Genomic DNA, 18,305 nt, shown 5'->3' on the forward strand with positions numbered 1-18,305 from the left:
TAAACTACATCACCCAGAGATTGATTTGGCTGAAATTTTTCCCATAACAATATCTCACCAACATTGTCTCCAATTTGAACACAATTCTTTATCTCGGACACTAACTGCTCGAACGAACATGTTGCAGAGACGAACACGACATTTTGGGGAGCAATGTTGAAATCCACATCATCTCTATGACCTTCATGTTCAGGATGACGACATATCAACAAAACCACCTGGTTACCTATAGAAAATAAAATCTCATACATCATAAAATTATAATTACAATAAAAATAATTTCATATAAAGAAGTGAAATTCATACCTGCCATTTTCCTTAAGGTAATTCCTAAAAAAAAAAAAAAATACATATCAGGTATAACTATGATAAAAAATGCATTACAAACTATCAAAAATAAACTTTAAAAAATAAAAAATGCTATAATACACTAACCTTTAATTAACTCCAGTTTCAAAATGCAAACTTTTACAGCGCACCTTGTAAAAGCCACACTTCAAAAAACTCAACACACTACACGGTTAAAAACAATGCATGAATCAACCCACATGGGTTGTCATAATGAGATAACATCTCATTATGACACCCACATGGGCTGGGGCTGCCATCGAAATGACAGCCCATAGGGCTGTCAGCTGGGCTGACAGCGCACATGGGCTGTCAGCCCTGAGATGACAACCCATGCGTTGTCATCTCACGGCTGACACTTCATGTGATTTTAATTAATGTAGAATTTTAATTTTTTTGGATGTATTATACATCTTGGACTATAAATTGTTCCCTCTGCATTCGTGAATTGAAACAAGATATTTAATCATGTTGAATTACATGTTGTATTTTTCTCAATTTCAGAGTTGTAAATTTCTATTTTTTGATTGGAAATTTCTCAAAATGTTTGAAATTTTATCACACTCTGATACAACGGAGGATAATGTTGAATGTCATGTAATTAAATCTCGCGGATGCGTATAAACCCGAGAGATGAGAGTTTTGAGCGATTCGGAAGGGAAAGGTTCCTTCCGCCATTGCTATCCTTCTATTGGTTGGGTTTGAGGTTAAAGCAAGTGCTTGTGATTACAATCACAATCGATTGCTCTTGTTATGCACGGAATTGTTGGATTTGCGGTGAGTTTCGACCAAATTATCCTAAATTTTTAATACAACCACTTCTTAATTTTTTTTCTATAACTCTCACTTTACATTGCTAGGTTGTTGTTACGTTGACAAAATGCTCAATCAAAGTTCCAATGAAAACGAGGAGTAGTTCTTTTGTCAGAACAGCAGCCTGACAGTTCCGCAGACATACTCCTTCAATTCAAAATCCAAAAGGGAGATTATTTATTCGTCGTGGACAACAGCCTCAGAATTCCGCAGACATACTCCTTCAATTCAAAGCCTGAATGGGATATTATTCATTCGTGGCGTCGCCCAGATTTTGTAAGCTGACAAGTAATACGCTCCCACATGGGTTTGCCTTTGTGAAATTTGTAACGAATATTTGTTTATTTATGTAAAATATTATTAAATGTGTAATATTAGTCTGTCAAAAACTATGAAATTTTATATTTCAAACTATGTAAATTGTAATCATGTATTATATAATTTATATATGCCATGTAATCGACAATTTATTTATTAACATTACGCATAAATTTTTAATTAAATACTATATCATGAAACGTGCATATACAAAATTTTATGCTTTGTTTTTTACGGCTTTCTTAAAAACCACAAATTAGATGCATATATTATGTTGCAGTTACATACTACAAACGCCCTTAAAATTCTTGTTATGTATTGTGTCCTCAAATTAAATTTCGTAATGTGTAGTTTAATACACACATAAATTCCAATCAAAACTCTAGTCTACTCTACTCAACTTCAAAAAAAAAGTATAAATATGTAAATGAAGACTTTCAGATAACTACACGCACATTAGAGTCGCAAAATTTGGAAAAATATTATGTGTCCAGAAAAAAGGGATGTATGTAGCAAAACATTAGAATAATATCCGGCCCGCCAAGGACAAATTTGCGTTTGGGAAATGCGTTTTTCGAAAAACGCATTTCCCAAACGCGTTTATGACGTTGGCTTATCGCCGGCCGGCCGGTGGCCGGCGATAAAGAAATACCATAGCCGCATTTGGGAAATGCGGCTATCGTATGATATACGAGAGCCGCATTTCTCAAACGCGGCTATGTCTATACGACAACCGCATTTGAGAAATGCGGCTGTCGTATATTATACGACAACCGCATTTCCCAAATGCGGTTGTCCGTAGAGTATGAATGTGACCCACACGAGTTTGGGAAATGCGGTTTTGACCACAATCGCTTTTCCCAAACTCGTTTTTCCTATTCTTGTCAAAAAAAATTTGACTTCCAATTATTGTCCACAATCATTTCCCAATGCCCATTTCAGTCAAAAACCCTAATTCCTATGCTTACATGAGTAGATTACGTACATGATAAAGTGCAATATAATATGGAAAATACTTGGTGCACTCCCATTTTAAACTCCCAACTTGTACTCCCTCTAACATATTTTTTATGTAGACATTTTTCTGTGAACTCACATGATGAAAATAACCTCTCGATTTGCCATCTCAGGAAGTATAAATGAGGGAGTAGAATTTTGAGAGTATATGTAGTAGAATTCATATAATATAAAGTAAAAAGGAAAATGTAATTTATTTTAATTTAATGAATTCAATGTATTTGTTTATGCATGTTGTAGTAGTGTCCCATTCCCATTATTTCCACAGGGGTCATTGTCTATGTCTTGTGGACGTCCACTTTACAGCTAATAAATAGTATAGAGAGAAAATTGGAGTAGTCATAGTACGTATTATGGACATGGTGGACGACCTCTTCCATTGATGATTGATTTGTAAGTATTAGGCCATCTTCAACCCACTACACCAAATTTTACATTATAAGAAATATTCCCAGCATATTTTTTATACAAAACTTTATTCATCTTCAATCTATTACACCAAATTCTATTTCTACACTAAAATAATTTGTTTTTTCATAAATTAAAATTTTAATTTTTTACTTTAATTTTTTTATTATAAAATTTAATTTTAATGCAAATAATATTTTTATTCCACAATAATATAACATATAACAATTATTACATTTAATTTTCAAAATTAACATATTGTTTCCATATTTTCTTAACGAGCAAACATATCGACGGGGTGATCTTGGAAACTATTAATTCTACGTATATTTTGTTTAATTTCGAATGTTTTCATTTGAATATTATGAAAATTTTAGTTTATGTACTTTAATTTTTAATATATATATATATATATATATATATATATATATATATATATATATATATATATATGTGTGTGTGTGTGTGTGTGTGTGTGTGTGTGTGTGTGTGTGTGTGTGTGTGTGTGTGTGTGTGTGTGTGTGTGTGTGTGTAATATTAGGCTTGTTTTAATCGTCTTGATGAGATCTTTCAAATGGTATAATGTATTTTTAATTATTCAAATTTTATGTTTATGTATTTAATAAAATATGTAAATCCCTAAAAAACAAAATAGGGATACAAAAAGAATTAATAAAAAACCAAGGGCAAAAGTGGAATGCAAATGGCTTACACCATTTTTGCACTGTAGCTTCACGCCAAAATGGTGCCCAATTTGGCGCCTTCATTGGAGACAATCCAGCGCCAAAATGGCGCTCCGTTGGAGTTGGCCTTACTTCGCTTCTATCTCTGCGTGTATAATCCAACAACGAACTCCATGTCTCCATGGTTGTACCCTTTTTGGAAGAAACCAAAGGTATTAAAGAGTACTTTCGATATAATCAAATCGAGTATTTTCAACTTGTGATAAAAGTAATAGTCCGCATTAAAAATGAGTATCAATGAAGATAGTTATAATTGAAATAAAATATGTCCTAACAATTTTTATATTAAAATAAATTAAGTCTTCATAATGCAATATTGATGACCATTGATAATCAGTAAAATTTAATTTATTTTTTACTAAAAGTGACATGATGGATTATAATATGCTTACTGATATTACGCGCTGAAGAGTAATTAAAGTATTATTATGTAGTAAAGTTATCCAATATATATGACTGAGACATATTTAAACTGTTTCTCTTACAAATTGTTATTACAAAAAAATAAAAATAAAAAAATCACGATTTCCTTTTAATGTACATTAATTTAATTGTTTTAATAATAATATAAAACAAAATGCACATAATTATAAGGTTATAAAATATTTTGCAAAAAGTTAAGAATAATAATAAGTTGATGGACTATTCCATTTCAAAAATTTATTTTGTTCGTACACCGGTAATTGGCAATTATTTGCTCGAATTCAAGCAGAAATAACATCAGAAAACATAATCGATCAAACTCATTTCATCAATAGCACTATATAATGTTCATTGTTATACTTTATATAATTGTATATCGATCCAAATATTCTTAAATATTATAACAAATCTGTTAGAAACAGATGTATTTAGATTTTGATGATACCAAACTAGGATTGTAGACCCCTCTTTTTACTTTCGATACACTGCATCTTTCGTGTTAGATAAAAGCAGTCTCAACTCACCATGTGATTCGGTTAAGTAGCACATTTACACGAATATGAGTTGTGTTTAGAAAATTAGGTCTACCTGAAGAATACAAGAACAAGAGAAGGCCGAGAAAGCAACTTAGACCGAAACATGGAAGGGTCTAACTCTCGTGTAAATGTCAAATGATAAGAAAGATCACTTGACTAGAAGAAAGACGAAAGAATATGATAATCTTTCGTTCCCGAGACAAGAAGTCGAAGTCAGACTTGAATAGACAATCTTTACACGAAGAATGCTTGTCTATGTCTCAAAGCTGGGCAATCATCCTAGACAAATGGAGTCCTAGGATCGATATTCACAAAAACCAAAAAGCATTAAATGATTAGTACCCTTGTCAGTGAAAAAGGACAAAAGGACAAGCAACTTTTGCCACCAACGGCTACACAGTACACCCGAATTAAATGTTTCATGCCCAGTGGTTATTACACACTGGTTAATAGGTTTGAATTTTCATCTACCTCCAACGGATGAATTTTTCCTCACCTATAAATACCCCTCTTCACCACTGAAGAATGTGCTGGTTTTTCACTCAATCTCTATCTACAAAAGCTTTTGTTAAAGTGTCATCCTACATGCTTTCAAACCAGTGTGTTGTTGTGAAGTGTTTTAAAAAGAGAGATCATCTAGTCTTCAAGTTTTACAACACGGAGAAATCTTGCATTTTGTAATCGAAGATTTCACGAGTTGGAGAACAACATCAATTCTTTCCAACCCTCAATTCTGAAGAAGAAGTTGATAGAGGCGGATTAAACTCGAGGAGTTGAAAAATCTACACAAGTAGTTGTCAGGCTTAGTGATTAAGGAGACTAGCTTGTTTAGTTTGTACTAGGAGTGATAGTGCAAACCCTTTCACGAGTTGTGAAAGAAGAGTGGAGTAGGCTTTGTTAACAGCCGAACCACTATAAAAATCTCTCTCTCACTCTCTCATTAATTTCGCTTAACTATCTATCTGGCATTGCATTCATATTAACTAAACCCTAAGATTTCCATAATCAAATTGTGCAAAGTTTAATTTAAAACAAACATACATTTTTCCGCTTCGTATAACTTCCGAAAGGAATTGTTTCTAAAATTCGAGTATAGTTTATTCACCCCCCCCCCCCCCCCCCTTCTAGACTATCTTTCGACCCTACCGGGACCAACAAGTGGTACCAGAGCAGTTGCCTTGAATGGTAAACGCTTTGCATTTACTGCCTAGTAGAACCCTTCTCAAAAATCTTAAAATCTCAATTTTGATCTTTGCACATTTTTATAAAAATGGAAAAAGATCATGGAAATAGGTCTAGACCTCTTGCTTTCAACTTATCTAAGTTTGATGACTAGAAACTGAGAATGCATGCACATCTTTCGGCCATCCATGATGAGACGTGGGATGTCACTGAAGATGAACCCATTGTGATAACAATGGTGAACACGCAAGAAGCAGCTCAAGGAGCGGATCCTCAAGTAATGATTCCGAAACCTAACTCTCAGCTTACTTCAGAAGAGAAGACGAGAGCAAACCTTGACAACGTTGCGCATGACATCCTATATAAGTCTCTGGACGATTCATTGTTTCCAAGAGTGAGAAAGTGTAAAACAACCAAAGAGATATTGGATACCCTCATGAATCTAGGTGAGGGAGTGAACAGGAAAAGGACAACAAGCTAACCATTTCCATGATGAGATTTGAAGACTTCAAGATGCTTCCAAATGAAACAATCGCCGAAATGGAGTTTCAGTTTACTAAAGCTTCTTGTAGACATCTCTGACCTTGGCAAAGAACCAACTCAGAAGGAGATCAACCTGAAGATTCTTCGTGGATTACCGAAAGCATGGGACATGAAAGTGACCGCTATGAGAGATCATCGAGATCTGAAATCCACTCAAACGACTAAAATCATCAGCGGTCTCAAAGCTTATGAGTTCGAGAATGAGCCCAAGGAAATTGAGGAACCAGAAACCAGAAATATCGCGCTTGCAGCTAGTCAACAAACTTCTACTTCAAGTAGGTCAACTTCTAACCCATCTGAATTTTTATCTGACGAACAGTTTGCTTTATTTGTGCGAAAGTTTAAAAGGTTCATAAGAAAGAACAACTTTCAAGAGCTGCAAACATTCCCAAGTTCCTCAAACCGAAGGCAAGCAGAAATATTGTCCTATCCCAAGAAAATGAAGACGGAGGAAGCTAAGCTCAGGTGCTATGCTACAATTGCAGAAAGCCGGGAAACTTCAAGGAAAACTGTCCCCATCCCATTGTCCGCAAATACCAGCACAAGGAATCCAGCAGAAGCTCTCCGACCGAAAGAAATGATGCACCCGAATAAAAAAGATGAAACACACGACAAGAGTCCAATCAGTCACGGCACGAGAGAAGAAGGAAATCAATGGTCGTAAAGTGGCTGAACCCGAAGAGAGCACATCAAGCTCCAGCTCAGATAGCGAAAGTTCAGAAGCTGAAAAAGGACTCATGTGTCTGTTTAGCCGAGAGGAAGATGAAAATGATTTATGCCTGATGGCCAACGATGATGAGGTAAACTCTCGAACCTCCTCATCTACTCAAATATAATCTAGTTCTGAGAGTGAAGGAAGTTCCAATGAATCAGTTATCAAAATAATTAATCAGTACATGTGCGACATGAATACTGCAGAAGGACGAATATATTTAAGTTGTGACTCTTTGTGTAAAGTAGAATCAGACAGTGAAAATCTATTAGAAGTACACACTCCTGGATTCTTAAATAGTTTGAGATTATCGGGTCTTCATAATCATTCATTGACATTAAAGGTCGTTGCACCTGTTATGTTATTGTGGAACATAGGTAGACCACTCTCTTGGTGTTTGTAACGGGACGCGAACCATCATCAAAAGATTGGTAGATCACATTGTCGAAGCAAGAATAGTTAATGGGACACATGAAGGAACCAAAGTTCTTATCTCCCGAATGTCTCTCGCTCTTTTCGATACGAGATTATCCTTCAAATTCCAGCGTAAATATTCCCGTTGATGTTTGCATATGCCATGACTATCAACAAAAGCCAATGTCAAACACTAACTCACGTTGGGTACGTGAGTTATTGCTAAAAAAAGAGTCTTTAATCACAGACAATTGTAGGTGGCTTTTGCCCGAGTTACCCATTTTGATTGCCTAAAGGTGTTAGCTCTAGACAAGGATGGGCAAGATTGTGTTGCGACTACCAATGTCGTCTACAAAGAAGTTTTCAATAATATGTAAATAAAATTGATGATATATTTTTTTTTTTTTCCAAAATGACAAAATTGCTATATATCTAGACAAAAATATATCATTTATACCAATGAATTAGGATAACAATTGATTACTATAACTAAGTTGCTAGAAAACGAGCACATTTGCCCAATTTATAAAAATCCTAAACAATGATATATAAAAATCTCTAAAGTTACAGCACCGCATGCGTACATCTACACATTAACTATTAATTCAAGCAATGATAACATCAAACGATTCAAACCATATCTTCAATTGCACTATACAATATTGTATTTGATGTTATTATTTAAATAATTGTATATCAATCCAAATATTCTTAATATATTATAACAAATCCATTATGTGCATCACATGGGTAAAAATACTAGTATAATAAAAACATTGTTTCAAAAAGAGTGTAAAAAAAAAAGGATATAATGCAATCTTCAAGATTGTCACTAGAGAGAACATTATATATAACAATCTCGTGACTCTTACGGAGAACATTCTTCATAACAATCTCATGACTCTTATAGAGCTCACGTGGATAGCATCTTGACATTATATATGCTCTATCAAATATTATTAAATAAACTCATTTATCATTTGTGCAACACAAGCTTTATTGTCCTCATATAGGACATTAAAGTAATTCATAACATAACCAATTTGAGACTTAGCATCATAGGTATAAATAATAGAAACTGTAGACAAATTGTAGCCATAGAAAATAAGTGATCAACATATATGATTAAAAGTCAACATTCTAAATTCATACGTCTAATCATCAATCTAAATCACTCATAAATATCAATTAAGGGACAAATCTATCTAAGCAAAATTTTAAACTTTCATCGAAATAGGTATAGACAGCAACAAATTAGGAGTTTTTATATTATTAAATAATAAATTATTTTTAATATTATTAAATATAAGAAAATCTGATTGTTTTGTTAATGTTGGTACTTTAATTTAGCAAGACAAACACGTGGAGCACAGGACAACAAAATGGGGTGTTGTGTTGTACTCTCTGGGTGACAGTGTGCATGCATAACATCATGTGCACACTGGTATCCCTCTAGCCGATAACCAGAAGACTAATCATCCGTCCCAACGGTCAGCACACTAAGTGGTAGGGGACTGGCCAAATGGTTTGCTCCATTCACATGGGTGGTGATCGAACCCCCAACCTCATGCTTAAGGACAAGGTGTTAAATCACCACGCCAACCATGTTGGTTGCACTGTACACAGTCTAATATTGCATTGTGCACGCTTTCACATTAAAATGCACATATACACACCATGCACTACCAACAACAAGGAAAACAATGATAAAACCCTAGTTGATTTACATATATAACTAATGCAAAAACGCATCATTAGATGCAAACAACATTAAAAACAAATGCAAGCACATAGTACTATAATGCACAAACGCTACATTTATACATTACACTATGCACACTCTAAAATTGCATTGTGCACATGTTCAGGTTGAAATGCACATATACACATCATGCACCACCACCACCACCACCAGTAAGGAAGAAAGGATCAAAAAAAATTAAAAAACAAAAAAAAAACAAAAAAAAAAATAAAAACCAGTTAATTCACATATTAACTAGTGCACAAGCACATCATTCGATGCAAATCACAATTCACATGCATATGTAATGTATTACACACACGCCAAGTTTACAATGCACATACACGTCACATAAACAAAAAGTGCACACTAACACATGACGAGGTGTATACATATGACGAAAACCCAGCAGCGAGGACAACAATGCAAATGTACACCTACAGAGACCATAGTGCACACCAGTACATTGCCTGTGAAAACTAAATATATGTCAATCACAAACATAAAAAAATATTATACTCAAACTATAGACTATTAAAAACATTAAAATAAACTTGAGCCCATGGTTGAATAAAATAAATGTAGAAAAATTTCAAAGCAAAAAAATAAAACCACAAAAAGAAAGAGAGTACATCAGTAATAAAGTCCAATTTTATCAAAATCAAGCATAACATCATCATCATCATAAAATAATAACAAGATTTAAAATAAAATAAATTCATTCTCCAAAATCACAAGAATATTAAAAAGATTAAAACTAACATATATTTACCATACCACCCCTGCCTAAACCTACATGCCGAAATTAAAAATAAATAAATAAATAAACACAGCCTTACACATCCCTAAGTTACAATTTACTATCCACTAAAATGATACCAGATCCATGCAGAGTAGAAGTGAGACAAATCATTGAACTGAAATGCATAACTGATGAAGAAATCATATGTTTATGAATCTGTACATAAAGAAGAAAAGTACCAAATTGATTCAATAGATACAAGAAATCTCAATACAGGAAGCTACTCAAACAATCATACAGTGGAACTTTGCATCATGGCAGCAGCACCGCCGGTGCCTCATTGGGGGTGAAAAACTCCTCCATTAATCGGGGATCTGATGTGTGTTTCGTGGCAGTGGTCTTTGCTGGCTTTCTTCCGCTTTTTCCAAAGTTCTGTCTGGGTGACAGTGTGCACCCTCATGCATAACATCGTGTGCACCCCGTAGAATATCGTCGAAATCGTGTGCACAATTATATATTGCTCTATGCACACTTAAACATTGTATTGTACTCACTCTAATATTGCATTGTGCTTTTGTGCACATGTTCACATTAAAATGCACAAACACATCATGCACCACTATCAATAGCAAGGAAAACAATGATAACAACTCAGTTGATTCACATATCTAACTAGTGCAAAAACGCATCATTAAATGTAAACAACATTAGAAAAAAATGCACACAAATAGTACTATAATGCACAAACGCTATATTTATACATTACACTATGCACACTCTAAAATTGCATAGTGCACACGTTCACTTTGAAATGTACACATACACATCATGCACTACCACCACCAGTAAGCTAAGGAAGACGGGATAAAAAAAAAAAACCCAGTTGATTCACATGTTGACTAGTGCACAAGAACATCAATAGATACAAACCACAATTCACGCGCATATGTACTATATTGTACACACGCCAAGTTTACAATGCACACACACATCACATAAACAAAAAGTGCAGACTAAGTCACAACGAGGTGCATACATACAATGAAAACCCAACAATGAGGACGTCAATGCAAATGTACACCTACAAAGGCCATAATGCACACCAGTACATTTCTCGCGAAAACTACATATATGCCAATTACAACTAGGTGTGGCGTCGGTTCGGTTGGTGATACCTGAATTTTATTTCGGATATCTGAAAATTTCAGGTGATTTTTTGACACCCGATATCCGAACCAAATTTAATTCAGATATGTTCGATTCGGGTGAAATTATTTTGATTTTATTTCGGATTAGTTTGAATATATCCAAAATGTTGTTTTATCAATTTTGAGTTTTTTTTTTATGACTTAATTATTTTATTATTTTTATTTTTATATACTATCAAACTAAAATAAGAAAAGTATTAATAATTAATGTATTATCAATTATGAAATACATTTAAAACTAAATATATAAATTATATTTTTAGTTTTATAATAAAATTTCGGTTAGTTCGGGTTTCAGGTCGGGTGTGGATAAATTTTTAACACCCGATATCCGAACCGAATTTATATTCGGTTATACCAAAATTTATAATATTCGAACCGATAATTATTTGGATTCACCCAAAATTTAAAATTCAGTTCGAGTTTCGGGTGTTGGTTCAGATGATCTGAATTACGTCAACCCTAATCACAACTATAAAAAAATATATATATATATTATACTCAAATAATATACTATTAAAAAAATATAAAAATGAACTTGCGTCCATTGTTGAATAAAAAAAAATGTAGAGAAAAAAATTCAGAGCATAATGGAAATAGAATCCACACGAAGAAAGAGAGTATATAAGTAAGAAAATCCAGTTTTATCAAAATCAAGCATAAGATTGTCATCATAAAATAATAAGATTTAAAATAAAATAAATTCGTTCTCCAAAATCATGTGTAACAACCATATAAAATATTAAAAAGATTAAAAGTAACATACATTTACCATACCACCTAGGCACGGAGCCAGAAATTCGGTTGAGGGGGGGCGAAACAGTACAGACGGATTCAGAAAATTTTTCTAGAAAAGGCGAAACATTAAAATAAAAGAGATAATTTAAAAATAAATAAATAAACTACCTAAGAAATATAATTGTAAATATTGTTGGATATGAACGAAAAATAAAACATATCGAAACTTTATAAAAATATTCATAACAAAATATGAAACATAATTAATAAAATAATTTGAATAGAAAACACATTATAAATTACACATCTTATTATAGAGTGTGTGTGTAATATTAAAAAAGCTATTAAAAAAGAATTGTAAAAATATGTTGATGCTACAATTAGAACCCTTAACCTCATTATTACAAAAGATGTGCTCTACCACCTTCTCTAAATCACTTCTTGTTAACATTTTATAGTTTTTTTATACTAATACTAAAACATGTACTATATATACATATATACATACAAATACTATATATGGGGTGGGGGTGGGGGTGGGGTGAGGGGGCAGCCGCCCCCCCCCCCTCCCCCTTCTCCCCCCCTTCTCCCTCCGTCCCTGATACCACCCCTGCCTAAACCTACATGCCGAAATTAAAACAAAACAAAACCAAAATAATAATAATAATAATAATAATAATAATAATAATAATAATAAATAAAAATAAAAATAAAAAATCACAGCCTTACACATCCCTTAAGTTACAATTTACTATCCACAATTTACTATCCACTAAAATGATACCAGATCCATGCAGAGTAGAAGTGAGACAAATCAGTGAACTGAACTGCATAACTGATGAAGAAATCATATGTTTATGAATCTGTACATAAAGAAGAAAAATAGCAAATTGATTCAATAGATACAAGAAATCCCAATACAGGAAGCTACTCAAACAATCATACAGTGGAACTTTGCATCATGGCAGCAGCACCGCGGGTGCCTCATAGGGGGTGAAAACCTCCATTGATCGGGGATCTGATCTATGTTCCATAGCAGTGGTCTTTGCTGGCTTTCTTCCGCTTTTTCCAAAGTTCTGTCATGAGTTGCTTTCTAATACGCCTTTTAGAAGATTGGATCTTTCCGTTGATGCGCTCTGCCTGACTCGTGTTTGAGGCGTTTCTATCTGAGGTGGCGGATCGGGGGAGAAACAAACCACAATTACTGTCAAGTTGTCACAAGTGTTGCGTTTGAGAGCTTCCCTAACTAGCTCTCTTGAACACCTCTCGGGGTCGTTGTGCATCATCAATTCCTTCCTGGCCATTGTCACAGCACACTGGCTACTCATCACATCCCAAAGACCATCGCATCCCATGATTAGGAACTCATCGTCATCCGTCAATATAATCTCTTGCAACTCCGGCTCTGCACTCAAGGGGCAGGCAGAGCCCTTTGGAGCCTTCCTATGCCAGTCTCCCAATGCCCGCGCTACAGATAGTTGGCCGTTTAAGTATCCATTATAGATGACACCTCCGAGTTTTTCAATCCTGTGTCTCTCAGACTTGCTATCTGGTTTATGGTCCTTGGATAGCTCAATGGCTTTCCCTCGTTTCCCCAAAACAGCACGACAATCCCCAGCATTCGCAATTATCAATTTTCTGTAACGAGTAGTATACTATTACCATTCTGCATAAACTTTCCTGATAGAAAAATGAAAAGTGCAACGGACTTCTAATTGCCAGGCCATCAGAAGATAGTCTATGGAGTAATAATAGGAGACAAACCTACCACACCATTAGATTCGCACATTGAGCCAACCATTTAAAATATTTTTATGATGTATCATACTTTTCACAATGAAAACCGAAAGTCCAAAAGAGACACAAGGTATGTGAATGAAACATTTGAATTCTCCAATTGTTCAACAATAAAATACACATGGCAAACAAAAGCAAATATTTTCCTTATCATTGTTCCTTTACTTTTGACCAAGTATAGAATAATGTTTCAGTCATCCAATCTTATGAAAGATTTAAACAATTCTTTTTAAAGGTAAGAATATGCAGACTAACTAACCGTTCACATAAGAGGGCAGTCAGTGCTGTTGTGCCAGATGATGTATCAACGGAGCTATCATCAACAAAGGCATAATCAGCTTTCAAAAAAGAGTTCTTCCCATTGCCTTTTCCAGGCAGATAGGAAAACAAGAGTCCTCTATTATAAACTTCAGAATATTATTCCTAACAAACGATGCTGCATCCGTTCCACCATGCCCATCAAAAACCTTCCAATAAAAGAATAAAACCAATTTCTCATTAATCTTCTGCAGACACTAAATAGGTATTATATCTCAGATAGCACCATTTTACTCCACAGAGAAGTAAAGCTCTAGAAGAAGTATTATGCAAATCACATTTACTGATTAACTAATCCATTGAGATTGAGCGAGGAGAGAAGAGGGACACATTAAACTGCACCAACACTAAAAGTTAGAAGCATCAAGCTATCTAAGATACACACCCCATAGAAAGGTCCTGGCAAATTCTCCCAAATACTCGATCAGCTACATTATCTATTCGAATGTGTTCATCCTCCATGTACTGCTTCGGTCCCATCTCAACACAGCTTCCAGATCTAAATACAGGTATAGAAAGCTCGGCTTTCCTTCTATCTCCTTGATGTCAACACCGAAATCCTTGAAAAGGATAAGAATTGAAAAAATTAGGCACTTGGTTTTTCAGAGTCTATTGACCGTCATTAGGGTAAAGGAGAAAAGAGAGAAAACAGAAGAACAATCCAGACTATAAATGCTAATTCTCACAATCAATAACAGGAAAAGCAAACTCATTAAGATTTTCCTCATGATTCCAGAATTTGGAAGATTTCTCTCAAGTGAATGCCAGCTTGACCCATGTTTTTCACTTCAAAATGCATATTTCTTCATCTCCTTTGTTCCTTTGATTTCCTGGGTCATGTCATGTTTTAACTTTCTTGACCTCTCATTACTCCAGGAACAAGCATTTGTGTCAAGATGACACAAAGGAATCAAATAAGCACATACTCAGCTTCCAATTAACATGAAATCATATGAGTTTGATATTAATTGTGCACATAAAATTACTAAAAATTAACACTTATCAAATATACATACTAAATTTCAAAATAGCAATATATTTAAACATCAAAATTAATTATGACAAAATATAGTGTCATGTTTGACAAATAAAGTAACCAGGAATGAGGGAAGGAAGGAAGGAATGATCAATGTCTGATAAAAATGAGTACGCTCAGAATGAGTATCCGCAATAGTCGAGGGACTTCATTACGCGGTGTTGCCCTCACGTGTGTACTTGCTTCTTCCGAGCCTTCAATTAATACATGCAATGATGGTGTTTTTGAGACATGCCAGCTTGTGATTTACTCCCTCTATTTCTAAGTTGCTGCCGTATTTATATAAATGAAATAAAAACGATGTTAGAAGCTAGATGATACAAAAGCAACACACAGCAAGTTTGGTAAAAGATGAGATGAGAATATATGTTGTATAATGCAACAGCTTAGAATATTGTGTGTGTAAGCTACACACGTACTTCAATTGAGTGATGGTTTGGATGTCATTTGAAAAAGAAGAATAATATTATTCTATAAAACCATTTAAAATGTTAATAAACAGAGGATGAAAAAATATGGCAAACTTGCAATAAATTATTTCAAATGCTACAGTAAACCTATTCTTCTCTGTGTTAGTTCCTACAGTATTGCAAATATAAAACAAATTTTACCATTATTTCTCTGTTTCGCAGGGCCTCAACAAGGAGTTTGCGCATATTCAAATGCTGGTTTTACCTGACTTCCTCGCACAGTAAATATATAATTGTTTTAAAAATATATATATAAATATATAATTATACAATAAACAAGATTCATGAATGCAGAGCAGAAGTGAGAGAAATGAGTGAAGTGCATAAACTTAATGATGAAGAAATGAATGTGTACAGGAAACAAAGATGGAGTGAGTTGTATGTAAAACTACAGCTTTTAGAAGATTGGATTTGATTCTTCAATTCAATGGTAATTCACACCTCCCCTTCCCTTGCTGTTACTTAATTACTTCAACTTCCCCATCTATCTATCCCCTTGGAGTTACTCACTCAAACACTTCAACTACGTACAAACAAAGCTGCAGATGAGTTATTACCTTCAACATACCTTCAGCCCGAGGCTGGCATGCAACATCCCCACCCTAAACAATAATCTGATCCTCAACTTTACTGATTTTCCAATTTGCCAATCTTCAAATCAGGTTGCCTTGTCGAATTTCCAACTTCTTCAAAGAGTAAATTGAATCAGGCAACACTTCTACTTTGCACCCTCTTAAATCAATCCATCTTAACTTATGCAAATTTCCAATCCCTTCAGGAAGTCTAGAAAGACACTCACATCCTTCAAGGTCTAGAATTTTCAAGTTATCCAAAAAGCAAATTGAATCAGGTAACTCCTCAACTTTGCTCGAACTTAAATAAATCATCCTTAGGTGACGCAAATTTCCAATCCCTTCAGGAAGTCTAGAAAGACACTCACATCCTTCAAGGTCTAGAATTTCCAAGTTATCCAAACAGCAAATTGAATCAGGTAACTCCTCAACTTTACTATGACCTAAATAAATCTTGCTTAGGTTACGCAAATTTCCAATCCTTTCAGGAAGTCTAGAAAGACACTCACATCTTTCAAGGTCTAGAATTTTCAAGTTATCCAAAGAGCAAATTGAATCAGGTAACTCTTCAACTTTGCTCAAACTTAAATCAATCATCTGTAGGTAACGCAAATTTCCAATGTCTTCAGGAAGTCTAGAAAGACACTTACATCCGTCAAGGTTTAGAATTTTCAAGTTATCCAAAGAGCAAATTGAAGCAGGTAACTCCTCAAATTTGGTCCAACTTAAATAAATCTTGCTTAGGTGACGCAAATTTCCAATCTCTTTAGGAAGTCTAGAAAGACACTTACATCCTTTTAGGTCTAGAATTTCCAAGTTATCCAAAGAGCAAATTGAATCAGGTAACACCTCAACATTGCTATGTGTTAAAACAATCTTCCTTAGTTGACGTAGATTTCCAATCCTTTCAGGTAGTCTAGAAAGACACATACATCTATCAAGATTTAGAGTTTCCAAGTTATCCAAAAAGCAAATTGAATCAGGTAACTCCTCTATGTTGCTCCGACTTAAATCAATGTATCTCAGTTGAAGCAAATCTCCAATCTCTTTTGGGAGTTTCCGCAACTTACAACCACACAATCTCAATACTCTTACATATTTTAAACCATTGAACATTTTTGGAGTAAGTTGTTCTGGAGAAAGGTCTTCAGCAAAAAAGCTTCGAAGTTTTCCAAAGACATCACAAATGGAAGCAAGATCCATAGGCCTTCCAATTTTCGGCCATGATAGGTGACGTAAATTTTCAATCTTCACCTTATCCTCTTGCCGATCAACACTGTAGCACTCATTTTTGGTAAGAAACTCAGCAAAATCATGCACTATGTCATGCATTTTGCAAGATATAATGATGTTAGAATCCACGTAATCTTTGTGAAAATCTTGGAACAAAGAACGCATTGCTAAATTCTGGAAAACCTCCCGGCCTTTCTGTTCCATTTGATTATGATCACTACCATTTGTCGTTGTGAGATAACCTTGTGCCATCCAAATTCTTATGAGCTCATCTACCTTTATTTCATAATCCTTGGGAAATACAGCACAATATGAGAAACATCTCTTCATCTGTGGGGTTAAATCATCATAGCTTAGATGCAAATGAGGAAAGAGATCTGTTTCCACTTTCTCCATCTTCCAAAGTTTATCATCCAGGTTAGATAAAACATATTGCCATTCCTCCTCGGTATCTTTGCATTGTAGCAGGCTTCCCATGACCTTAACAGCAAGTGGCAGTCCTTTGCACTTTTGAGCAATTTTCTGACCAATATCTTTCAGTTTCTCAGAATAAGCCTTCTCCGGCCTATTGTAAAATGCCATCCTGCTAAGCAATAACCAAGCATCTGAGTCGGATATGAGCTCCACCCGATGCATATACACACTTCCCATCATTCTTGCAACGTTGTTTTTCCTTGAGGTCACCAAGATTCTACTCCCAGGGACTCCAACCTTGAGGAGGCAGTTCTTAAATGGCTCCCACTTCGCATACTCCTCTGTCCACACATCATCCAACACAAGTAGGAACCTATAAAGAAAAACATGCACTCAGACATTTGGAAAGGAACATAACATTCATTCCACCCTACCATTGTATTGATCAATTTATACATGAAAGAGTAACAAAATTCTGACAATCTACGTACTCCTAAAATATCTCCAATACCCGGGAGTCAACAAACAGAAACACAAGAAAAGAGTAATTCAAACAAATAAATTCAACTAAAATCTTGC

At 34.6% G+C, this 18,305-nt stretch overlaps 1 pseudogene; it reads right to left on the minus strand.

Moving 5' to 3' along the window:
• Window positions 1–12,691: 12,691 nt before the first annotated feature.
• The window catches only part of LOC109184440, a 96,390-nt pseudogene continuing 90,776 nt past the window's right edge, over window positions 12,692–18,305 (minus strand).

Source organism: Ipomoea nil, unplaced genomic scaffold (assembly GCF_001879475.1).
Source record: "Ipomoea nil cultivar Tokyo-kokei standard unplaced genomic scaffold, Asagao_1.1 scaffold1262, whole genome shotgun sequence".
NCBI lineage: Eukaryota > Viridiplantae > Streptophyta > Magnoliopsida > Solanales > Convolvulaceae > Ipomoea > Ipomoea nil.